Source organism: Moschus berezovskii, chromosome 26 (genome assembly GCF_049115385.1).
Source record: "Moschus berezovskii isolate FMDL1 chromosome 26, NW_MosBer_1.0, whole genome shotgun sequence".
NCBI lineage: Eukaryota > Metazoa > Chordata > Mammalia > Artiodactyla > Moschidae > Moschus > Moschus berezovskii.
The window spans coordinates 29,453,681-29,480,058 of record NC_142485.1 but is presented as its reverse complement, the minus strand read 5'-3'; the positions used below and the strand labels follow the sequence as shown (position 1 = coordinate 29,480,058).

The 26,378-nt window shown below is 39.6% G+C and overlaps 2 protein-coding genes across 30 annotated transcripts in view; one reads left to right on the top strand and one right to left on the bottom strand.

The window, feature by feature from the left end:
* Positions 1-19,269, bottom strand: part of SORBS2 (sorbin and SH3 domain containing 2) — a 215,682-nt gene extending 196,413 nt beyond the window's left edge. For 3 of the 11 annotated variants that reach the window (XM_088832573.1, XM_088832572.1, XM_088832574.1), the window contains exon 1: positions 18,445-19,269. The gene's annotated coding sequence lies outside the window, so the exon portion shown is untranslated. The remainder of the gene's footprint in view (positions 1-18,444) is intronic. The other 8 variants (XM_088832579.1, XM_088832582.1, XM_088832580.1 and 5 more) reach the window with 4 other exon arrangements.
* The window catches only part of TLR3 (toll like receptor 3), a 447,684-nt gene that overhangs the window by 222,165 nt on the left and 199,141 nt on the right, over positions 1-26,378 (top strand). The gene's annotated exons all lie outside the window — the stretch shown is intronic.

Genomic DNA, 26,378 nt, shown 5'->3' with positions numbered 1-26,378 from the left:
ATGAAGTGATGGGACCAGATGCCATGATCTTCGTTTTCTGAATGTTGAGCTTTAATCCAACTTTTTCACTCTCCTCTTTCACTTTCATCAAGAGGCTTTTTGGTTCCTCTTCACTTTCTGCCATAAAGGTGGTGTCATTTGCATAGCTGAGGTTATTAATATTTCTCCCGGCAATCTTGATTCCAGCTTGTGCTTCATCCAGCCCAGCATTTCTCATGATGTACTCTGTGTATAAGTTAAATAAGCAGGGTGATAATATACAGCCTTGATATACTCCTTTTCCTATTTGGAACCAGTCTGTTGTTCCATGTCCAGTTCTAACTGTTGCTTCCTGACCCGCATATAGGTTTCTCAACAGGCAGGTCAGGTGGTCTGGGATTCCCATTTTTTTCAGAACTTTCCACATTTTATTGTGATCCACACAGTCAAAGACTTTGGCATAGTCAATAAAGCAGAAATGGATGTTTTTCTGGAACTCTCTTGCTTTTTCCATGATCCAGCGGATGTTGGCAATTTGATCTCTGGTTCCTCTGCCTTTTCTAATACCAGCTTGAACATCTGGAAGTTCACGGTTCACGTATTACTGAAGCCTGGCTGGGAGAATTTTGAGCATGACTTTACTAGCATGTGAGATGAGTACAATTGTGCAGTAGTTTGAGCATTCTTTGGCATTGTCTTTCTTTAGGATTAGAATGAAGACTGACCTTTCCCAGTCCTGTGGCCACTGCTGAGTTTTCCAAATTTGCTGGCATATTGAGTGCAGCACTTTCACAGCATCATCTTTCAGGATTTGAAATAGCTCAACTGGAATTCCATCACCTCCATTAGCTTTGTTTGTAGTGATGCTCTCTAAGGCCCACTTGACTTCCCATTCCAACATGTCTGGCTCTAGGTGAGTGATCACGCCATCGTGATTATCTTGGTCGTGAAGATCTTTTTTGTACAGTTCTTCTGTGTATACTTGCCACCTATTCTTAATATCTTCTGCTTCTGTTAGTTCCATACCATTTCTGTCCTTTATCGAGCCCATCTTTGCATGAAATGTTCCCTTGGTATCTCTAATTTTCTTGAAGAGATCTGTAGTCTTTCCCATTCTGTTGTTTTCCTCTATTTCCTTGCACTGTTCACGTTAGTACAGTACTAATATAGTACTCGTGGGAATAAGCTTACTTAATGCTGGTGGAAAGTGAATGACAGAATAATGGAAGAACCAAAGCAGTGCGACAGGCCACGTGATGTATATTGAAAACGAATGCTTTGGAAATGATCTTTTGAATTTGAAATGATCTTTTTTCCATCTTATTTTTCTTATTTTAAATGTTCTGGATCTATTTCACCTAGTGTGTCAGAGCTTACAGGTTAGGAGTCTTAATGGCTATCTGTGGTTCTAGTTCCTATTTTAAAAATGTGAAAGAGACAAGATTGTTTTTCCTCAAAGTATCCATACATGCTCTTAGAGCGGCCACTTCTGCTTTAGATCACAGTGCCCTGGTTAACAAAGGGAAATTGTTCCACGTGTACATAGCCACAAGACTGTTAATTCTTTTCGAACTCCAGTTGAACTGTATTTGATTCCAAAGTAGAACTAATCATTCTTAATCCGGAGGTAAAACCATCACTACCAGTAAACAGGCCCACTGACATTGAGCACAAAATTTCAAGCTGGCAGTGATCAATTTCTAGTGGTACGTCTTCCAAATAGTCTCCCAAATTAAAGTGGAGGCAAATTGTGGCAATAAAAGGAAACTGATAAAATATGTATAACCAGAGATTCATTTTGTTTTTAATTTCTGTTGCTTCACTTTGCAACATCAGATTGAGATGTCTAAGCGCCTTTGGTGCCCCACAGATTTCTTTCAGCCCTCACCAATATGCATCTCCTTATTTTGAAATTTTCAAAACTCAAGGTTGATTTAGAAAATATGAACAAGCAAAAGAAGAAAAGAAAATTTCATCTGCAATCTCACCACAGAGAGATTATCCTTATTTGCCTTCTAGATTGATTTTCCCCCCTCCTTAATTCTATTGTTGTGTTGATTCCCATCTTTGAGAATAAAGCAACTTGGTATAGTCTGGTAAATAAATATTTCTATAGAGTCCACAAAGAAAAAATATAGAGAGGAGGATAACATGGGAATTATAATATTTTAGGGCAAGCTAGTCAGAAGTTCCCACAAAGAATCAATCTAGAAAAATGTTAGAGCACCGGTTTGGAATCTGGCTGGCCCGTTTGATTCCTCCCTTCTCCACAAGTGTGACCCCGTACAAGATGTTTAACTTCTCAGACCCTGTTTCCTCTTCCGTAAAATGAGAATAATACCCTCATCCGAGTGTTTTTGTGAATAGTCAGTGAGAGGTATTTGAAGAATTTGGCAAACTGCCCAACACAGTATGCATTCGTTGAATGGTAGCTAACATTTATAAGAAAACTTACTGTTATTTTACATTCCTAAGTAATAGTTGCAGGTCACTAAGCTCAGCACCATGTGACTTGAAGATTAATTTTAGATCAGCTCAAGAAAAACATAATTAAGCAGGTAAATCTATTGGCAAAAGACCCTATAATGCATTCTGAAGCAAGTCCTTTGGGACTGTAGGGCTCATTAAAATTCTTCTCTATTAGCTTAGTTAATGGCAGGATGGCTATTTGGAATCAGGATCTTTAAAAATAATGATCTCCCCCATTCTATCCTAACTCGGTGTTTTCACTTAATAACTCTGCGAAGTTTGCCTTGGCGTGAAATAATTCGGTGATAACTAGAAGATACAAAAGTATGTGGGTTCAGTTCAGTTCAGTTCAGTTGCTCAGTTATGTCCGACTCTTTGCGACCCCATGAACCACAGCACGCCAGGCCTCCCTGTCCATCACCAACTCCTGGAGTTCACTCAAACTCATGTCCATCGAGTCAGTGATGACATCCAGCCATCACATTCTCTGTTGTCCCCGTCTCCTCCTACCCCCAATCCCTCCCAGCATCAGAGTCTTTTCCAGTGAGTCAACTCGTCGCATGAGGTGGCCAATGTATTGGAGTTTCAGCTTTAGCATCAGTCCTTCTAATGAACACCCAGGATTGATCTCCTTTAGAATGGACTGGTTGGATCTCCTTGCAGTCCAAGGGACTCTCAACAGTCTTCTCCAGCACCACAGTTCAAAAGCATCAATTCTTCGGCAATCAGCTTTCTTCACAGTCCAAATCTCACATCCATACATGACCACGGGAAAAACCATAGCCTTGACTAGACGGACCTTGATTGGCAAAGTAATGTCTCTGCTTTTTAATATGCTATCTAGGCTGGTCATAACTTTCAAGGAGTAAGCGTCTTTTAATTTCCTGGTTGCAATCAGCATCTGCAGTGATTTTGGAGCCCAAAAAATAAAGTCTGACACTGTTTCCACTGTTTCCCCATCTATTTCCCATGAAGTGATGGGACCAGATGCCATGATCTTCGTTTTCTGAATGTTGAGCTTCAAGCCAACCTTTTCACTCTCCTCTTTCACTTTCATCAAGAGGCCTTTGAGTTCCTCTTCACTTTCTGCCATAAGGGTGGTGTCATCTGCATATCTGAGGTTATTGATATTTCTCCCGGCAATCTTGATTCCAGCTTGTGCTTCATCCAGCCCAGTGTTCCTCATGATGTACTCTGCATATAAGTTAAATAAGCAGGGTGACAATATACAACCTTGACATACTCCTTTTCCTATTTGGAACCAGTCTGTTGTTCCATGTCCAGTTCTAATTGTTGCTTCCTGACCTGCATACAGGTTTCTCAAGAGGCAGGTCAGGTGGTCTGGGATTCCCATCTCTTTCAGAATTTTCCACAGTTTATTGTGATCCACACAGTCAAAGGCTTTGGCATAGTCAATGAAGCAGAAATAGATGTTTTTCTGGAACTCTCTTGCTTTTTGCATGATCCAGCGGATGTTGGCAATTTGATCTCTGGTTCCTCTGCCTTTTCTAAAACCTGCTTGAACATCTGGAAGTTCATGATTCACATATTGCTGAAGCATAGCTTGGAGAATTTTGAGCATGACTTTACTAGTGTGTGAGATGAGTGCAATTGTGGGTTAGGTTCTTCTAAAAGCTTCTTTGAGTTTTAAAGGTCAAGTTTAAGAACTATATGATCACTGGACGTCTGGTGGGTTTTATACCAAGATGCTTTACGTTATCTATTGTGGAAATTCATTTAGATAATTTTGCAGTACATAGTTTTTGCCCTGGGCCCAATCCGGGTCTATCATGTCAAGACCTCTCTGCTAGATCCCCATTTCTCTTTCATACCAGAAGACTTTTGATGGCAGAGTTGTCATTTATTGAGAGCCAGTTATGTGCCAGGCACTGTTGTGGATACTTTTGCATGAATTATTTCATGTACTAGAACTAACGGGCCTACAACCCAGGCATAATATCCTCATTTACCTGGTTCCAGAACTGTGGTTGAAAGATGTTAAATCACACGCCTGCACTTACATCCCTTGAAGGCCACGCCCATGACCGGACCTTACTCTATCCTGCAAGCTCCTCCCGTGCCTGCCCGGCTCTTTCTTAAAAATAAACTGGAGGGACTTTGATGCAGAATTAGAGAAAATTAGTCTTTGACAAGGCTCATACAAAGGGAAAAGCAGTTATGGGCTATTGAAACTTAAAAAGTACTTAATTCATACTGTAATTTCAGTTCAGTCGCTCAGTCGTGTCCGACTCTTTGCGACCCCATGAATCACAGCATGCCAGGCCTCCCTGTCCATCACCAACTCCCGGAGCTCACTCAAACTCATGTCCATCGAGTCGGTGATGCCATCCAGCCATCTCATTCTCTGTCATCCCCGTCTCCTCCCACCCCCAATCACTCCCAGCATCAGAGTCTTTTCCAGTGACCATTAAAAATCAGCAACCAACAATAATGAGCATAAAATTATTTACTAAATACAATTAACTGGGACTTCAAACTGTAATTTGGATTTTTACAACAACCACATAAATAAACGACATCAGATGGGAAGGAGAATGGAGACAGATGGAGGAGGAGGAAGGGCAAAGCAGGATCAGGGTAGGGGGTTTTGGGGGGCACATTCACATTCCTGAGAGTCTGGGGCCGTCTTGGCACCTGGTGCTATTCAGTGAGGCAGATCCCTACTTCCATTTGTGATGTACTACAGGGAAAGTCTGAAACTGATCAGTATGTTGACACTGTTAGGGTCGAGGAACTTCCATTCACAGAAATCCATAAATACAAAAATCAAAATGCATCTTCAAGCATTGGCCTGGACATAGAACTGCAGGCAGACAGCCCACCCCAGACTCTCGAGCTATTTGGCTTATCTGGAGAGTTCCAGATTATGCTTCCTTGACCCAGTGCTCCTCCCCCCATCCTCTGGGAAGGCTCGATCTTCCCACTTCCATGTTGGAATGCCCTCTTACCACGGGAAAGGTGGGGAGAGAGGGTTTTCTAGAAGGTAGAAGAGAAATGAGGAGCTTTCCGATCCCTCCTGCATGTTGGGAACTTCAAGGGTCCCCTTGACATGATGCAGGGACCCAGGTGATGGCACTCTGATGACCGAGGTCCTACTGTGTGGAGTATAGGAAGGGTATGGCAGGACTGATGCATCCCAAGGGCCCCAGCCTGGGGAGAAGCTGATTTCCTTCCAGCCAGGAAAAGTGGCTACCTCTAGTGGTAGTCAAATTCATTATTCATCTTATTAAGTCCATTGAGTTTGATGCACAAAAGACAAGCGTGGTCACATCTGATGAATAAAAATGCAAGTTGTGTGCAGGGTTGGCTCTATGGACCTGCGGTGCCTCGGAAGTAAAGAATCCACCTGCCAATGAAGGAGACACAGGTTCAATCCCTGGTCCAGGAAGATCCCCTGGAGAAGGAAATGGCAACCCACTCCACTATTCTTGCCTGGGAAATCCCATGAACAAAGGAGTCTTGGCGGGCTACAGTCCATGGGGTCACAGTGAGTCAGACACAACTTAGCAACGGAACAACAACAAAACTGGAGCATTTATCCCTGGTCCTGTGCTTAGACAGGGCAGATGCTGGGTTTAATACTTTATGGTCTTCATCTTGAAATTATCAATCATTTTTTAATAAGGAGTCTCATAGTTTCATTTTGCATCAGGCTTTGCCTATTACATGTCAATTCCCACTTGTATGAAATTTCAACACAGACAATCACCGTTTCCTGAAGTTTCTGAAACTCCAGTCTCATGTCCCACATCCTTAAGAGATAAAAGAGCAAGGTCCGGGGCAGTGTTCTTCCTGTAATTTGCACCATCCTCTGTGAAACCCTTGAATTTAGTCTCACCACCTGCCCCCACCCCGGTTGTACTTTATACTGGAATAGAGGTTTTATAATGGAAATCTTATTACAGTATTTCACTTCCTGTTTGAACTCTCCCAAAGCCTTCTCATGTACCTGAGCGTGACACGTGATGCCACCGTCTGGCTCTGCTGTTCTTGTCCTTGTCACCTTCTCTCTGTCCATGTCAAGCACCCTGCATTCCAACCACACCCAACGACTTGACTTTCAGTCCTTAGAATACCTCTTCTAGCTCCTGTGCTTCAGCACATGCTGCTTGTCAATCACGGAGCTCAGTGCGTTCCAAGACAAGAGCCCACTTACTCTTTATGCCCCAAATGTTTCCTTGTTGATACCTCAGGGGCACCCCCCCACCCCCGACACAAGCACAGTATCCTGTGCATGCCCTACAGTTCTACGAATGCCATACCACTCAGAGTGAGAATCACCTATTTTTAAGACTGTCGAGCAGTCCTTGTTTAAGATGCAGACCAAACACTTAGAAGAGTCGACCTGAGCATTTCCTCACCTCTATATTGGTTATTTGTGATACTTTTTGTTGGTCATCCTCAGCATCCTTTCCCTCATCCCTGAAGACTGTGAACAGTTCTCAAGAACTGAGTCTGGCAAGTCGCCACTGAACTTGCAGAGCCTGCACAGCACAGGCCTCTCTACTTAACTCGTTCATATATACATGATTGCTAATAATACTGGGTTGGCCAAAAAGTTCACTCAGGTTTGTCTCTAAGATGGTACCAAAAACCTCAACCAACTTTTTGGCCAATGCAATACTGCCAGCACTTCGTGAGCATCTTCTACGTGCTGGGCCCCATTCTACACATTTAACCTTTACAATCCAGTTAAGCCTCAAATTCCTTTGAGAGAATTTATTATTTTTTTTAATCCTTATTTATTTTTCCCAGAAAAATTAAACTAGTAGTGCTCATAACTTCAATAGGAAAATAACTTTTGCTCAATACTAAACTACACAAAGGCATGTCTTTTGAGGAAATACATAAATGCATGATTATACTTCCCTTATAGTACTTATCACTCTTCATCTTCTAATTATAAAAATTAGTGTTCCTGTCTTATCTCTATTACTAGACTGTAAGCTTTTTAAGTGGCTTTCTGTTTAATTTTCTTATCTTTTTATCCATGCTAAACACATTGTAGGTCCTTGAGGATGCAATAAATGAAAAGATGAGTGATATGAAAATTCAAGAATGATTTTTAAATATACAATTAAAACTTTGGTATCTGTATTTGAGTCTGGTCTCTCCTTACAGTGTTCTCAGAACTTAGCATCTCTTTCTCTGATATTTTCCCTCTCAAAGCCTTCTTTTCAATATCAGATAAAATCTGATGCCAACTAATTGATGTGAACATACCAGCAAGAGAGACAACAATCTTCAGAAGCCTGGGAAGAAAAGGGAGTTAGAGACTTCGTGTCAGTGTGTGGTCAAGGCCAGCTGCAGGAACAGGGCACTCTAGATATTCTAGTCTACTTAGCAGATATGGACTCGTGGTTCTGATGTGTTCGCTGGGCAAATCTAGTTTGAGGATAGTCTTCAAATTGTCTGTCCCTGACATTTTACCTGTCAGATGCAATTCTGATTTTATTTCCCTAAAGAACACACTGACCAACTATATAGTAATCTGACCTTTTGGGAAGTGATGTTTCTTAATGTTAGTAAACAACAACCATTCTGTTTTGTTGGCCAGATAAAATACTGTCTGTCACTCTGTGAGCTGCATTACATAAGAGTGTGCACTGATTTCTCAAAAAATGCTTTACTCTTCTCATAACACAAAATAATATACAGGGAGCCAAACAACAGAATGTTGGTTCTGTATATGAACCATGCAAGTGTTTCATTAAAGAAGACTGACTAAGTTGTCATGGAAATTGTTCTAATTTGAGACTTACTGGATACATCAATATTTCATTTCTGTACCTGCCATATCTCCCTAAAATGTAAGACATGGAGCTTCATAGGAACTCAGATTTTGTTGTAAAAGGGAATAGCGTTGGTCTAGGTCTTCTTCCAGTAGTCATGTACAGATGCGAGAGTTGGACTGTGAAGAAAGCTGAGCGCCGAAGAATTGATGCTTTTGAACTGTGGTGTTGGAGAAGACTCTTGAGAGTCCCTTGTACTGCAAGGAGATCCAACCAGTCCATCCTAAAGGAGATCAGTCCTGGGTGTTCATTGGAAGGACTGATGTTGAAGCTGAAACTCCAATACTTTGGCCACCTCATGCGAAGAATTGACTTATTGGAAGGACTGGGGGCAGGAGGAGAAGGGAACAACAGAGGATGAGATGGCTGGATGGCATCACCGACTTGATGGACATGAGTCTGGGTGAACTCTGGGAGTTGGTGATAGACAGGGAGGCCTGGAGTGCTGCGGTTTATGGGGTCGCAGAGAGTTGGACACGACTGAGCGACTGAACTGAACTGAGGTCTTTGTAATAGTTAGAAGAGGAAAAGAGCATAAACCGAACTGTATTTCGGTTTCTGTCATTAAAATTAGAACTTGAATTTTCAAAAGAAATGCTTTACTTCTGGTTGGAAATCAGAACATGTGACTTTTCCTAATTTCTACTGAACTCCTAGCTCTTTTAGTTGAATGACCTTATCCAATAGCAAATACCTTGGAGTACTGGGATCCTCCTGGGTCCTGTTGTTAAGCTCCTGTCCTCTCCTCCCCTCTGGGCTTTCTCTGGACCATGGAAGTCAGCACTTCCTCTCGCAGACTGGGTTATAAACAGAATGCAGAGGAGTGTGGGAGCAAGGCAGTTCGTGAATGGAACACTCCCCAGAAAGCTTAATTTTATGATTGTAATCTTTCAGTTCTTGACAGTTGCAAAGTTAAATGTTAGTGCCATGAGGAGTGAACAAGAGTTTCAGGGGTATGCTTTCCCAGTTCATTCCAAAGGAAGCAAAAGTTTAGGGTTCAAAATGATTATGATGTGTTAATACATCACATAATAATACATATATCAGGTGCAATTATTTTACCAGAGAACTGTCAATATGAAAGAACATTTGGGACTTTGGGTCAAAAGGAAGGTGATTTTCAAATTAAATTAGATTATTCATGGCTTTTTCATTTACTTTTATTTATAAAATGAGAATGACGAAACTCTGCTGCCAGTAAATCTAAAAGTTAATTTAAAATGTATTAAAAGCACATTTTTCACTTCAGAAGGAAGGTTTTTAAATGCAAGAAAAAAGTCATATTAATTATATAAATTAGTTATGTTAGTCTTCTAAAATTAAATTTATGTTCGAAAGGAAGTCAGTAATATAATCAGCTTGTAGACTACATATAATATAAAAAGTCATGTTTCTAAGTAAAGTCAGTGTCAAAGAATTCAGAAAATATTACCAGTCATCTGAAGTTTTGCTCTAAGAAAAAAACCCTTTTCCCAAAACAGATGTATTTTCAACAAATGAATAACAGCTCTTCTAGTAAAGGAGATAACGTGCTTTCCCACATTTTTATTGTTTCCTTGATTGTCAGAGATACAAACATATAGTTAACTTGTTCAGGAGATTAAATTCTGGGGGAAAAGTCTAAAGTGATTTAAGTGAGCAGGAACATTTTTGGTTGTGTCATGACTCCCTCTGTTGAGGAGGTCCCATGTATTAAGAAGGCTGGCTCTGACATTTAACTTAGTGCTTTAAATGAAAAGCATATTAACCAAAAACAAACAGTAAAACCATAGCAAAACAAAACATTTACAGATATGTAAACTGAATTCATCTCATGATGGTTACATGGAACCACATACAGTTCTTATTACCTTGGCTCCATCTCTTTTCCTTGGTGTCAGTTTTATTTGTTGAAATTGATTTAGCAGACTACTTGGGCCAATCATCCAAACTCATCTACTGTTGGCCATTCCCATGACAAGTTGATGGAGGTAAAAACAGACATAAAACACCATCACTCCCTCATGGAATTCACTTTCATATGGAAAGATGAGACACATATAGGGAAAAGTTCATTAAAATTAGATAAAAATAATATAATTTACAAACTCATATGAGAGCATCTTAGAAGGAGCAACTAAATGTGCTATTTATTCAGTCCCTCTTTGGGGACTAATTTAAGATCCCATTATGGAAAATTCCAGTTAAAATACCCTTAAAAGCTTCATGAATCCTCAGATCCTTCATTAAAAGTTAGTATATGTAAAGTTCTTAGGGTGGTAGCTAACACAGAGTAAACTCCACACACAGTAGCCAGATACAGCAGCAACCTAAATGTCCATCACAAGATGAATGGATAAAGATGTGGAATGTGTGTGTGTGTATCTATGTACATATATATGTACAAACACACACATAGAGAGTAATATATGGAATATTACTCAGCCCTAAGAAAGACTACCCTTATGGCAGAAAGTGAAGAGGAACTCAAAAGCCTCTTGATGAAAGTGAAAGAGGAGAGTGAAAAGGTTGGCTTGAAGCTCAACATTCAGAAAACAAAGATCATGGCATCTGGTCCCATCACTTCATGGGAAATAGATGGAAAAACAGTGGAAACAGTGTCAGACTTTGTTTTTTTGGGCTCCAAAATCACTGCAGATGCTGATTGCAGCCATGAAATTAAAAGACGCTTGCTCCTTGGAAGGAAAGTTATGACCAACCTTGATAGTATATTAAAAAGCAGAGACATTACTTTGCCGACCAAGGTCCGTCTAGTCAAGGCAATGGTTTTTCCCGTGGTCATGTATGGATGTGAGAATTGGACTGTGAAGAAAGCTGATCGCCGAAGAATCGATGCTTTTGAACTGTGGTGTTGGAGAAGACTCTTGAGAGTCCCTTATACTGCAAGGAGATCCAACCAGTCCATTCTAAAGGAGATCAATCCTGGATGTTCATTGGAGGGACTGATGCTAAAGCTGAAACTTCAATACTTTGGCCACCTCATGAGACGAGTTGACTCACTGGAAAAGACTCTGATGCTGGGAAAGGTTGGGGGCGGGAGGAGAAGGGGACGACGGAGAATGAGATGGCTGGATGGCATCACCGACTCTGTGGACATGAGTTTGAGTGTACTCCGGGAGTTGGTGATGGACAGGGAGGCCTGGCGTGCTGTGATTCATGGGGTCGCGGAGAGTCGGACACGACTGAGCGACTGAACTGAACTGAACTGAACTGAAGAAAGAATGGAATGTTGCCATTTGTGACACCTATGAAGGGACCTAGAAGGTCTAAGTGAAATAAATCAGACACAGAAAGACTAATACTACATGACTTCACTTTTATGTGGAATCTAAAAAACAAAACAAATGAGTAAACATCGCAAAGCAGAAACAGACGTCATAGATACAGAGAGCCGACAGGTGGCTGCCAGAGGGGAGTCGCTGAGGGGAGGGAAAAACAAGTGAGGGAGACTAAGTGCTACAAACTTGCAAAATAAGTGAGTCATAGGTGTGAAACCTACAGAGTGGGAAATACAGTCAGCAACTATGTAAAATCTTTGTATGGTAACAACAACAAGCCAATATATGTAAAGCTCTTCAGACAGTAGCTGGCAAGGAGTAAAGTCTATGTAATTTTTTATTAGCAGCAGTATCTTTTGGATTGAAAAAACTGAGCAATTTTTTCTGCAGTTTATTGAAATCTTGTTATTCAGTTTTCATTGTTTTCTTGAGTTTAATCACAGCAGTTTTCTTTGGCCATGGAAGGTCTCCCAGTTCTTATGGTTTTTAACTTGAAAAAATCTCCCAGATGGATGCCTTTTTCTGTCTTGAATTCTGTTTAACTATATTCTAAAGCCTTAAAATAAACCTCTTAATTTTTGTAACTCTAGGTTTTAACATTTTTATCTTGCGCTAAAAAGCCCAAGATATTCTTACTCTTTAGTGTTGATCATATTTTGATGAATGTGATGGTAACCAGAGATTTTAAGAAAGTTAAAAGAGTAGAAATCAATTTTTCTTGGTGTCTGAATTAGTCACTAAATGATGTGTGTCCTTTGAATTTTCTCTAAGCTTCTGGTTATATTTCTGCTTTATATCATTGTTAAAATATATGAGTCTTCTCATCAGAAAGACTATATTTTATTCTAAAAAATAATAGCATTAAAAAAATTTTCCATCTTTTTTTCGGTCTCAAGTTTCATGATTTCAAAAAAAAAAAAACCTCAGAAAATCTTGTCAGTGACCTTTTAATCTTTAAATTCAAGCAACATCTTCTGATCAACATGTTGCCATTAGCACAACTCAAGGGAAAAACTGATCCATTCATTCAGTCCACAAGTACTGACTGAATATTTAATAAATAGACTTGTCTGCTACTTGCCTACAAGCTTCCAGCTGACCTTGCAAAGCAAGCTGAGTTGTCCCTGGAACTTTAATTCTGCGCAAGCAATCTGTACATTTTCCTGTTCTTGCTACAGTCAGCATCTCCCTTAACCTAAACTGGTTCAAGCCGGTGCTTGAGGTGCATCAGCCAACACAAGTCTATTCACTCTGTTCCAGAACAATTAAGTTATAAAATTTTTATCTTCACTACTAGTAATGCTATGCTCTTGATATATACATCTCCACATCTGGATACTGAGAGACAAGTTCTTTCCAAAATTATTTATCCCCACAGGATATAATAGTGTTTATTTTACTGCAATTATGTACCTGACAGATTAAGTGTGCTTGTTTCAGAAAGTGCTCAAACAGTTCACCAGATGACATGGTTAGCACAAGAACAGCTGAAACTGTTATCTAATCTCTTTCCCTTTGTTAACTGTAGCGCAGAAATTTGAAATCTTTTGATTTCAAGACATCTTGATAATCTGTGAAAAAGCTCGCTTGCAAACAACCAAGCGTTGCTTTCTTAATTTTTTTTTTTTTTGGGTTAACGTGTAAAGTGAAGGAAAACCTTATTAAACATTAAGATCTGATCGCAAAAGAATCCAAAGAGGCAGAAGTAGCTGATGTGTCCACAGGTGGAGGATGAGTCCTCACATAGTCAAAAACAAGCATGTTTCTTTCTATCCGCCACCTCCGCGGACTAAATGTTTCCGAAGAAGATAACTATCCCTGACTAGAAGTAGCGACAGCGACTTTATAGAGGCAGATAGAATGAACATTTATACTAATACATTTTCTGCAACATGGCCAGTGTTTCCTTAGAATGTCTCATTTGCATATATTTGTGTAGATACATTTAAAAGGTTTCCATTCTTTATACTATTCCCTGCCTGGACTCTGAGGGATTTTTGTAACAAGTGCTCTTGATTAAAAGACTATTTTTGGTACAGTTTGTTTGGCTTCCTTTTGGCTGATCCTTAAAGCCACATTTGTCTCTGCTGCTGCTGCTGCTAAGTCGCTTCAGTCGTGTCCGACTCTGTGCGACCCCATAGACGGCAGCCCACCAGGCTCCGCCATCCCTGGGATTCTCCAGGCAAGAACACTGGAGTGGGTTGCCATTTCCTTCTCCAACATTTGTCTCTAGAAGATACCAAATTCAGTAGAAGGTCAGAAGGCTTGGAGCCTGAGAGGTTTATTCTGCCCCTCATGTTCAGCCATTCCTGAAAAATTGATCAGGAAAGGAAATCTAAAAATAAGTATTTCTAATTGGTTGGATTAATTTTCCTACTTAAAGCAGAGGATAGGATTCATTATAAGAAAGTCTTTTTGGTGTGTAATTTACACCAGCTGTTGAGAAGACATCTCAAAGTAAAGTTAGAAGAATTGAATGTCTAGGTCACCCAAAAAGTCCAAATTTTTTTAAGTAGGCAACAGTGTACATTAAAAACCAAAAATATAACTAAAACTTTTAAATAATGTTCTTATTAAAAATAAAATTTTCTTAAATTCTAACGTGGATAAACAAAATTAAGAAATATAGTGAGAGTATGGCTAGATTTTTTTTTTTTTGAGGTAGAAAATTTTTCTTTGAAAGTGAGACTTTTGCTTAGTTAGGAAAATTGAAAGATTTCTGGATTTTGGCTCAAATAATTCTCTTCAAAGGTGCAAAATTAATCCTGGATCTAAATCATATCAGACCTGTATAGGGAAGAAGAAACATTTGACTAAATTCTTGGTTGACAAAACTTCTGTTTTGAAGACTAGGGTAAAGTATAATACAGTTCTATATGGATATATCATGTTGCTTAAACTCAAAATAAAACCCTCTTTTTGATGATTCTCTGTCATATATCAAATAAGATCATCTTAAATGAACTTAATCTGGAATGAGGGTTCTTATCCATCAATATTTAGAACTCAATTAATTATAGATGTGTTCCCTTATAGCTAAATGTATATGTCTTAACTTTCTCAGAAATGTAGATAAAGAGATCTTGAAAATCTCCATATAATTCTTTGCAGTAACAATTTAGAATTTAACAGACATCTATTATTAAATTATTTGAGGAACTTTTAGAAAATTATCTAATACAATTATATATTATATTACTTCATTATAAATGCAAGGAGCGCCCTCATTTCATTTGAACCTCAACATACTTATGTGTCATACATACATATAAGTATGTCAACATTCAACTTAGTTACTTAAAAAAGCAAATCTTAAAAATGATACAGAAATACTATGGAATCATGTTTCCTGAAATCTAATTACTGTATACAATATAAAATAATTGATTAAGCATGGTTAGTCTTTAAGACGAATAGAACCAATTTCAACTTTAGCTATTATTTAATTAGCACACTATACATTAATAATAGCTAGAAGATAGTAAAAATAAGCCTTTAAAGGACAGCAAGATACTCAAGAGTTACTATATATCTTACGTTGATTATAAAGTTCAATGCTGGAAAACAGTGTGAAAAAATGAAATATGAATTTAGGTGGTTTCCTAAATATTTGGCTTAGTAATTACAAACATTTGGATATTTTAAATTCCATAATCTTTGCTTTTATGTACAAGAATTCATATTATATTAATTCCAACCTTTGCTTTTTAGGTGAGTATCTTAGAGATGAGGGATTATATATTTATTCATTCTTAATGTAACTTTTGATAAATTCTTATTTTTATCACAACATTTGTGATAAATTTTCCATAAAAAGACTGTAAAAATTTAGGCTTTAAAAAATAACAAGCATGCCATCTAATATAGAAAAAAGAGTGGGAAGTCTCTATAACCAAACGCATACCTGTAAAAGAGTGTAACAATTCTCTCCATCACCCAGGAACTCAAGTTATGGAAAAGTATAAGGTAACTAGTTATTATCTTTAACCTTTCAGGTTTACATGGAAAATCAAAAGAAATTCTGCTATTGTAGGCATTAATCCTTTGGTTTCTTCCAAGTTCATGGCCTCTACTTTCCTCTGACTTTAGTATGGAAAACAATTCCATAACTAACATTTTTATAATCAACTACTAATCATCATCATCAATTCAACATTAATTTTAAATGACCTGATTTTAAAGCATATTTCTAATAGGGATATTTATTGTGCTTATTTTCCCCCGCAAATTCTATAATAGCTACAGTAGTAAAACAGTATCTTCTAGATATTAAAGCTTTTAAGTTGGTTTTATTTAAAACTTACATATTGTAAAATTTCTGATGTATTACGGGACATGTATTCCTTCTATTAAATTGTGATCTTGAAGCTACAATTTCAAATCAGGGAAATTAAAGGCTCCTTGCTGTTTTTAGATGTTTTGAATTTCTCTGATCAAAAGCAGTATAATTGATAATAGGACTTCCGTTTCGAGATCAAGCCCATATTTATGGTAACTAATAGGAAAACAGTGAAGTCGAGGTTACCAGTACAATGTCAGAATGCCAAGTTCTAGACACTCGACAAAGTACGTTCAGAGGTCAGTAATACTCTGTAAGCCCTTGAGCAGAGACAAGGGTAATCGGGTGTAGTGGGCAGCACTACGGACATAAGATCGGATGGAGCTGAAGCAGAAGGTGAGCAAGTGTCAGGGGAGACATTCTAGGTGGCTGCCGCTGTGGGGGTGATTTAAAGAAAAAATCTATGCAGAGGAGATAGGCTTTGCCAAAGTTTGGTATAGTGCATTTGGGAAATTACAAAGTATTTGCTGTTGTTAGCAGGTGAGTTGGGAAGTAGCAGAAAACAGTAAAAGGTGCGGAGTCTTGAAAAATAGGGATTTACATCTCTGTGTCTGGTTCTCAAAATTGTTGTGTTCGTAACTATGCAGATGTGCTGTGCAGTAGTGGACTTAGACTGCTAATCTTTCAGAGCACATCACCTAAAAGGTTATTAACGTAGGGGAAGAAAGCACAGGTATAAAGTCTGTGTGTCCCTCTTCCCAGAATCTGACTCCCGTCACATATGGTGGCACGCAAAGGCAACAGGAGACCTCAACCTTCAGTATGTCACACCTGGTTCTTCTAAAAACTCCCCCAAGAAAATCTAATACAAGATCCTCTCTTGCTGCTGGGCTTTTCACCGTGTTAATTCTAAAAATTCCTTTGGCCATGCAAAGCTTCAACAGGAATTAAGTTGATGAAAGACTTTTCCCACCTTTCCTTTTGCTATGGCAGACTCACTTTCTTGGCTGATGTTATTTATAAAATTTCACTCAAAATTAAGTCTGTTAGTTCAACTTTGCTTTGAAAGTTAAACGGAAGTGAAGTGCAACGCTATCACCTCACTGTTTTATCCGATACATTGTCACACACACACACACACAAACAATATTCCTAGTTAGAGCTCTTATCCTTAAATGTTTGGAGATGATTTTCTGGACTGAGATTGCTTATATCTTGAATTTTTTGAATATTTCTGTATCTTGATTATTGGTGACATTTAGAACAGAAGTTTCTAAACTATTCTCCTTGTGCTCTACAACTCTCTTATCTGAGGGCATAATGACATTGCTATATTTGTGAAACAGGTAATGTACACTCATACATAACTATGAAAATTATATTATCATACTTAAAAGGTGTATCCTATGTCATTCACATGTTTGGTAAAAGGATAGCAAATAAAGATATATTTCTTAGAAGTAGATCTCAGATCCCATTTATTTTACACTTCATGGTAGATTTCATCTTTAGCACTTACAGGTTTTTATTCTACATTTTCAACACAATATTTTTCCTTAAATATTTTCTATAGCATTGTAAATGATCTGACATTTTCCGATAGACCAACAACAGAACTGATTTACCTAAAGCTGAAATGTTGCTAAAATAGAACTTAATCATTATTTGATCATTTCCTCACCAGGAATTTTGATTTGACTAACCAATTTCAACCCACAGTAACAGCTTTGTTCCTAAGAGATTATACTCAGTAAGGAGCAATTCCTACTGCAATTCAAAATCTGTTCTATTATCATGGAGCAATGGCTAGCAAACATCCACTGCAAATATTAGTACATCTGTCAGAGGAGTGTTGTGTTTTTAGTTTCACTCTCTCTCTCTGAAACCTATCTGTTTGTGAGAAAAGTTGTGCAATAAAAGAAGTTTTACTGTCACATAGTAATGCTGTGCTTGAACTCAATGCAGCGATTCACTTCCTTTCTTTGCCTGGATTCCAAGCTAAGGCGCACAATGAGGGTGTTGTGTTCTGGGCTAGCGTGGCATGCATGATACTCAGGGAGGATGTGTGAGCAGCTTCCAGTACCTACACTATTTGCTTTACAACTACCCCCAACCAAATCAAACAGCACACCAAGGCTCTGCTCAGAGTAAGCAGGGGACATGATCCACTGGCGATTATGACCTACATAGGGACAGACTTCCTTAATGTAAATATATATAGAGGTGTGTTAAGAGTTAAATACATCATTTCAGAGGCTTAAAAATAAATTCTTCACAGCTTTCCAGCCCTGATTTTCAATGTAATTGTCTTAATGTATGTCAAAATGCAGGTTATAAAAGCCTCCATTGTTTCTCAAGGAGAAAGGTTGTTGATTATGAAGGTTGTCCAAAAGGACAAGCCATCATGGTGTGTTAGAACAGCAATTTTTATCTAAAACCCCGAGGCATATAGGAATTTTTTTTAAAAATCACTATGATTTCTAGAAAAAATTCTTCTCTGATACTATTTTATGTGTGTGTGTTGCCTTGGTAAAGTCAAAGAACCAACAATGAATGTAAACGTCCAGGTGAAGTTTTGCCCAGAGTTATTGTTATGCTGTGCTGGAGAAAGGACAAAAAGGCTTACCTCTGTCAGTCAAGTGGCTACACGGGGACCCTCCTTCTCAGCCTCGGCCTCAGTGTGCAGGCAGATGCTCTCTGAGCCAACAATCTGTTAACAGGAAGCAGGTAAACCCGAGCGCGTCTGCCCGCGTTACAGTCCAGTGCCCATCGGAGCACACACCTGCTTCTTCAGACCTGCCACTCATACGCAACAGCCACGCAGCGGACCGGTGTTTGCAGCCGGAAACACCTCCTGCGGGGTCAGTAGTTCTCAGGGTAAGCAGCTAGAGAGCTGCCGAGATAACACTGCAGGCCAGGCGAGCCTTCCCAAGACAAAAACCTTTCCTGCTGTGTGATAGCAGATAGGCAGCGTTATCGCCTTGCATTCCACGTTCTCAGATCAGCTACTAGGAAAAGCAGTCAACAGCTTGTCCAAACGGCAGCTGGCAGGCATGCCTGGCCGTGCTAATTGTATACTAACATGCCCACCGCTTCTCTCTTCCCTCAAATAGATTTTTTTAAAAAATGCTCCTTCCAGGGTAAAGCTCGGCAGAATATGCCACCCTGTTTTCCATAAGTAAAATGGCTGGTCCTCCCAGCAACTGCTTGCAGACAGCTCATTGGGTTCCACTGGCTTTTCGTAGTCATAGCAACAACCAACAGACAGACTTAGCAAGCACGGCTGATCACGTGCGGCGCCCCGACACAGCTTGTTAATTTCTTTTCATCGAACTCATCATTTTGGGAGGAGGGTAGCTTCTGTGGTCATTCTCAATAGTTCAGCCATGGTACAAGTGCTCTTGAGTTTTCACCTTTCAGGAGGAACTTCTGTTATCGGAGCCATGTGAATTTGAGCCAGGGGAGCCCTTCTCAATACATAGATTTGTGTCCATCCAGGTTAATAACATGCAAATCACCGTAGCAACAGTAATTGAAACCATTGTCAAAACGGGGTCTACCTTCCTCATAGCCTCAAGGAGACTGGCAATATGGGCAGTTATATCAATACTTTCTGTTTTTCAATGATAGTCTGTAGCCTCTCAGCTGAAACAAAGTCCTTTGACTCATTATATGTGGCCAAAATAACCAAACCAGTTAGGATATTTTAATGAGGTGTTACTTATGGACTCCATGTATTTAATTACTTTAATATACTTTTCTGTAATACAAACTTTAAAATAAAATTCTAAAAATGCCTATTGTCTCCTACTGTGGAAAATGACTCTTTAACTCATTTATGATTTATTCGTAATATTAAAATACTTTAGAAAATCCAAACCAAATTAAGACTCTTTTGCTTTAAAACTACCTTAGAAGCAGGAGTAGTTTTACTTCCTCAGTTAGATGGATCTCATCCCACACTTCCTTAAAATTTCACCTCTTCAGGGAAGTTCCCATAATACACACCATGAACCATTTATACTTTCTGTAAAATCCCCACCCTTCAATACTGTCACCAGTCATATTCTATTTGACATACTTTCAAGACACCATCCTGTTTCTTTTTGTTTCTAGCAACTTGATTGGAATAGTTGTATTAATACTTTGCAGTTATAAGCACAGATACTTCCTTCATTTGCTGGTAGTCATCGGTTTACTGTTTTGTAAGTATTGTGTTTCCCTCCCCACTTTAGGACTCCTGCTTCAGTAGTAATTACCAACATTACTGTGCATAAGAATCCTGTGCATGCAGATTTGGGGGTCCCATTTTCATTCTGTCTTCAAGCATATTCACATTCGGTCAGTTTGAGCCTGCTCAGTTTATCACATCTGCTGAAGAAAAGTCAGTGGGTTGTTCCCACCTCACATTGTTTTCAGCCTTCCCTGATCTGAGTTCCTTTCCCTTAAGTCATTTTGAGTTTGCTGCTCCTGAACTTGCCCCTGCTTTCCACTTCAGCCTCAGGTTCTGTTCTTCACTCCCCATGTTTCAGCAGTTTTGAATGACATCCCATTCCTTGCTTCCTGACCTTGCAGATGTTACAAAAGCTTCTCCATCAAGTTCATCCGCCTAGCATCTTCTGCCTGCATCCCAGTCTGCTTCCTACTGTATCTTTCCACACCTTGCTCAGATAGACCCCCTCCCTAAAGACAGTCCTGGGTGGATTTGCAGTGGTCTTCTCTCTGCCTCCACTGTACTTGGAATCTCCTTCTACTGTTACATCCTTGTCATGCGCTCTAGATTATTAGCAGTTTTCCTTTCTTGTCTGACTCTTCTACTGCTCCATCAACACCCTGAGGCCAACCTAGTCCACATCTTATTTATCATACTTCAGTTCAGTTCAGTTCAGTCGCTCAGTCGTGTCTCACTCTCTGCGACCCCATGAATCACAGCACGCCAGGCCTCCCGGAGTTCACTCAAACTCATGTCCACAGAGTTGGTGATGCCATCCAGCCATCTCATTCTCTGTCGTCCCCGTCTCCTCCTGCCCCTAATCCTTCCCAGCATCAGAGTTTTTTCCAGTGAGTCAACTCTTCGCATGAGGTGGCCAAAGTATTGGAGTTTCAGCTTTAGCATCACTCCTTCCAATGAACACCCAGGATTGATCTCCTTTAGAATGGACTGGTTGGTTCTAATTTTTCATTACACTTTTAGTGACAACCTAGAACACTGTCTGAACAGATGTTGAAAGACTGGCTAGTGTAAAATCTGGGTTTTAATTCATCTTTTCAATACCAGGCATTACTGACTTACTGTGACTTCCGAAAACTTTAAGTGATTTTGATTAAATGTTGGCATTTTTTAAAAAAAATTATCAAGAAACATCCTGAATTCATCTGGTATTTTAGGGTGGATTCTCACTACCTGTTCAAGAATGTCTTTATTCTACCCTCACATGTGATTGATTGTTTAGCTAAGTTTAAGCATCTTTGAAGTCATTTTCCTTTTAAATTATGAAGGTCTTCTTTTGTCTTGTCTTCTTGCCCCAATACACCCCCACTATACTCCACTGAAGGAGAGAGCTAGAGAATCCCCAAAGCTGCACAGGATTAGGAACTGGGAAGCAGGCAGGAACTGAGATGAATCATTTTGCTTCCATGGTTCCCTCATGGCCCCTCTGTTAGTTGTTACAAATCACTCTGTGCAGCGGGGGATGGGAGGTGGGTGGTGGGGCGCTGTGTTCTTTGCAGAATCAGGCCTCACCATCTGCCCCAAGCCTCTCCTCTCATTGCTCTGACTGCCCGGACGCATCACTCTGGCCCTCTGGCTCTGCTCTGCCTCATCTGACTTTTATTCTCCCTTCTAACTTGCTCATTGCTAAATACAGGGTCCCAAGAAACAAATAGGATTTTCCCAGCTCATCTTTCTGAACCAGATGAGATACATCATAAGTTGCTAGTAGCTGTATACCTGGCCTGCCCTAAATCAGATTCCAATGCCAGCTAGAGTAGGGACCCTTGGCATTATATGGCTTTCAAAATGTTGCCAATATAATAGGTACAAAGCAGTCACCTGTTATTATCTTAATTTGCATTTCTTTAGTTACTTATGAAATCGAACTTCTCTTCATGTTCAGTGGTCTTTTGAATCATCTCTTCCATTCATTTCCTGTTCATAGCTCTTGCCTGTTTTCTCTATTGAGGTTTGTCTTAGTGTAGAATTTTAAACAAAATGTCTGTGAAAAGTGCTTTTTAAATTTTTATATATTTAAACATTATAATTAAATTTGGTACATAATTAATACTTAATAAGTTATCCTATATAAGGGGAGACCAGTAATTCACTGCCAATTATTTTGGTTTATATTATGAAGAATGTGGGTAAAAATCCACGTTCTTAATTTTGAAATTTTTTTCAGTATAAATGTGTATACTGCCACACTACAATATGAAGAATGATTTTCTAAAACAAAATCTAAAGTCATATAAATCACATTTGCCTTTTAAAATGTTGTCAGCAAAAGTGCCTTTCAAAATTACTATTACTTTTATCTCTAAAATAGCAAGTATCTTTAAAGAAAAAGAAAGGGTGAGGAACTGCTGTCTGCAGTGAACATATATTGCTTGTAAAATTAGAAAGAAAACAATAAGTGTCTTTAAAAATGAAAATAAAAGGTCTGAGGAGCTGATGCAAATAAAAGGAGACTTAGGAGACAGACTGAAAGCCACGTGTGATCCTGGATTGGGCACTAGATCAGGAAAAAAGATTCCATAAAGTCTACTCTGGAGACAATTCGTGCATTTGAATATGGACTCTGTGATATTTAATAGTGTTGTTCCCATTCTGTATTATAGTATGATTTTTAAAATATATGTCTTTGTTCTTAGGAAACATATGTTGAAGTATTTAGGGTAAATGGCCATGGACTGTGCAACGTACTTTCAAATGGTTCAGCAGAAAGAATAATAATGCATAATAGTTAATATATTTGTCTTTTTTTAATGTATTCGTCTTATGTGTGCATGTTCATGGTACAATTTACCACTTATAAGAACAGATAGGGACATATGTATACTTATGGCTGATTCACATTGTTGTATGGCAGAAACCAACATGACATTGTAAACCAATTATTCTCCAATTAAAAATAAAAATTGGGACTTCCCTAGTGGTCCAGTGGCTAAGACTCTGAGCTCCCAATGCAGGGGGCCCAGGTTCAAACCGTGGTTGAGGAACTAGATCCTACATGCTGCAACTAAGACCCAGCACAGCCAAATAAAAAAATAAATATTAAAAATAAAAACTAAAAAAAAATAGATGATGACTAGATTTATGTAAACCTATGTATACATCTATCCATCCATCTATCGAAGGCTAGCATGGATGTGGCAAAATACAAACAAATAGTGAATCTTAGGTGAAGGGTATTCCAGTTTATTATTCTTTGCACTTTTCTGTAAGTTTGAAGTTATTTGTTTTTAAGATAAAAAAGTTTTAAAAAATGAAATAAAACAAGTGTTTAGAACAAAAACAGATTTAAGGTAAGATTACTTGATGAGACACAAAGTTAAAACTAAAGTTATTAAGTTCTAGACTAAGATGATAATGATTAGTGTTATGAAGAGGCTACTTTGGTAGAGAGTATTAGAAACATTCTGTACTTTCAGAGAAGTTTGTTGTTTCCCTACATTTACTGCTTTCCTATGTCCTGATAGTAAGCCACGTATCCCTTATTTCCCATATAGAAATCCTTCTCAATCTGGTTCCTTCACTGCTGTAAAAATTCAGCAAGATCACTGCTGATTGAAGCAATATTCTGCAGTCACACCCAGCCCTACAGCCTCTGCAGCTGGGTGACCGTCTTCCAAGGGACCCCATTCCTGATGTAACAAAGAGGCTCTTTGTACAACTAAGAGAACAGACCTTGAGCATGGTTTGTTTAATGGGATAGTATAGACTGTTATAAAGCTTAGACTGAATTTTCTAATTCCTAGCAACACAGAGAATATGCCAAAGAATTTTTCTAAATCTTGCATAATTAGATATGTTAGCAATAACATGAAAAATGTGCTTCTAAGTGGGACCAAGATGGGAAGTGTGACAACTACCCTGGATGGGATTAGAAAGAGGCGTGGGGTACCTCTGTTAAGCAAATGGGATTTATTTCTAAACTTCCATCCTCCAAGAAATATATGCTGGGAAGCTAACTGACTCACAGGCTATTAATCAATGCCTTCATATCCTCTGAGGAAGTCTAAGCTTGATAAGGATCCAGAATGACCTTGATAAATCAGAGGTACCTGAAACCAAAACAAACCCAGCAGAGTGAAGGCTTTATGGACATCCACTTACTGATTGAATTACAAATGAGAAAATGATTACAGACGAACAAAACCTTACTAGAGGGCAAATGATAAGAATATAAATATCAGCTACATAAAAATGTTGTTAAAAGCTGAATATAAAGTGAAATCTGTTAACACAAAAATACCATATGTGTACCACAGAAGTAAATTCCATTGGTAGTTATGAGAACCCACTAGAAATTCTGTATCCCCTCTGGATGAAGAGGAAAGAGGAAACTGTAACAGAAGGGACAGAAAGAAGATTTGGCCAGGCTTAAATACAGAGAATGTGGTCTTGACTGGCTAATAATAACAACGTTGTGTTAAGCATTTCAGGTTTCTCAAGCTCTGGGCTTGCAGATACCTTTAATTGCAGGTGCTTTCAAGTGTGACTTTATCGGAAAATGTCCATTAATATGTGTCAGTACTAGGTGGGGGAAGAAATAGTGTTAGCCAATAGCAAAAGGAAAAATCTAATCTACAGGGAACTTTCCACACCCACCAGTCCCTCAGCCTGGTAACCCCCACCCCCAGGCAAATACATCTTGCTTGCTCCCCCTTCCTGCCTTTCCTCACCCGCAAAGAAAAGCACCCTTGGCTTTTACTAATATCAAGCCCACAGTGTGAGAGATTCGTCAAACCCCGTATAGCAAAGCCTGCACTTGCTCCCAAGGAATTTGACTGTTTGTGCTTCATAATGATAAGCTTGAAAAGCTACCTAGAAAGAGGCGGCTGGTGGCTTTTGCTCCCCTACAAGGGGCCAGGCTTTGTTCTCTGAGAGGCACTCTGACCAGATGAACAGTGTCTCTCGAGGGGGCTTTTCCACCTCCCGTTGTTTCCTTGTGGAGACATCGGCTCCCAGGCACCTACGGGCTACGTGGCACAGCGCCCGACCCCGCAGCAAACCACGGGCTCAGGCGTCACCACTTTATTGAATTAGTAGCGAGGCCCCGTCAGCCTGGGCAAACAACTCCCGGAGAGAAGCACTCTAAAACAAATGCCGCTGGTTTCACCTGAGCCACCGAAACAAATCATGAGGCGTAAGGTGAAACTTGGCAGGCTCTGCAAGCTCTGAAGAGGCAGTTGCCAAAGCCCTCAGCCACCAAACACACAAATTTCAGAGGAATGCAAATTAATGGGGGTCGCCCTTTGCCCTTTAGACATTTTTTTTCTGATGTAACTGTTCAGTAAGATTTATTCATCACAGTGAACAAATAATGAGGTCTGAGTAATACATGATTTGGTACATATTTTAGAATCCAAGTGTTTGATACCAAATGAGAAAAATGTTGAAAACAAATTAAAAACCAAAATGACAAAATGTGCTAGACTTAGTAGACGCACAGTGGAAAGCCTCCCAGGGACGGCATACACAGCTAGAAGAAATGAACAACCTGTGTGCCCTTGCAGGGGCTTCCTGGGTGGCTCAGTGATAAAGAATCCACCTGCTATGCAGGAGCCACGGGAGACACGTGTTCTATCCCTGGGCCGGGAAGATTCACTGGAGGAGGGCATGGCAACCCACTCCAGTATTCTTGCCTGGATTCATGGACAGAGGAGCCTGGTGGGCTATAGTCCATGGCGTTACAAAGAGTTGGACATGACTGAAGTGGCTTAGCAAGCATGCATGCAGAATACTGGATGGGAGCTCCCTTTTTTCAGGGTAGAATTGGAATCCAGAATGGTAATTATTCTACCAAATCTACCCAGAGCAGAATTCATTTCATCAGAACAGGAATCATGTCTGTTTCATCGTCACCCTGTTTCTGTTGCTTAGCATAGCACCTGGCACGCAGAAACAAACATGATGGCTGAATGAATGAACAGGCTGGGGATGTCCTGGGTTAATTGTATCTTCCTTCATGGCCGCCCCTCTATGCAACGTGACAAACATCCCTCTAACCTGTACTACCTGCCAAGAACCTCATCCGGTGTCAGGTTACTAAATTACAGCTCTCCTTCTGAGAGAGGAAAATACAAGTGACTCAAGTAGTTATGTTACAATGGGACTTGCTCTTAGGGACAATTATGCCCAGGGAGCCAGAGAAGAATGACTAGGGGCTGTACTCGGCCTGGGCTAAGAGGACTAGGAGGGGGTTTTCATTCTGGGAACTGGGGAACAGGACAGCCAGCAGAGGCCGTGTGACAGCTCAGGGACAAGAGAGCAAGTGTGAAGTTTGTAGGACCTTAGTTGAGTGTGGCGGAAACATGGGCTGGGGCAGGCGTGAAAGGCAA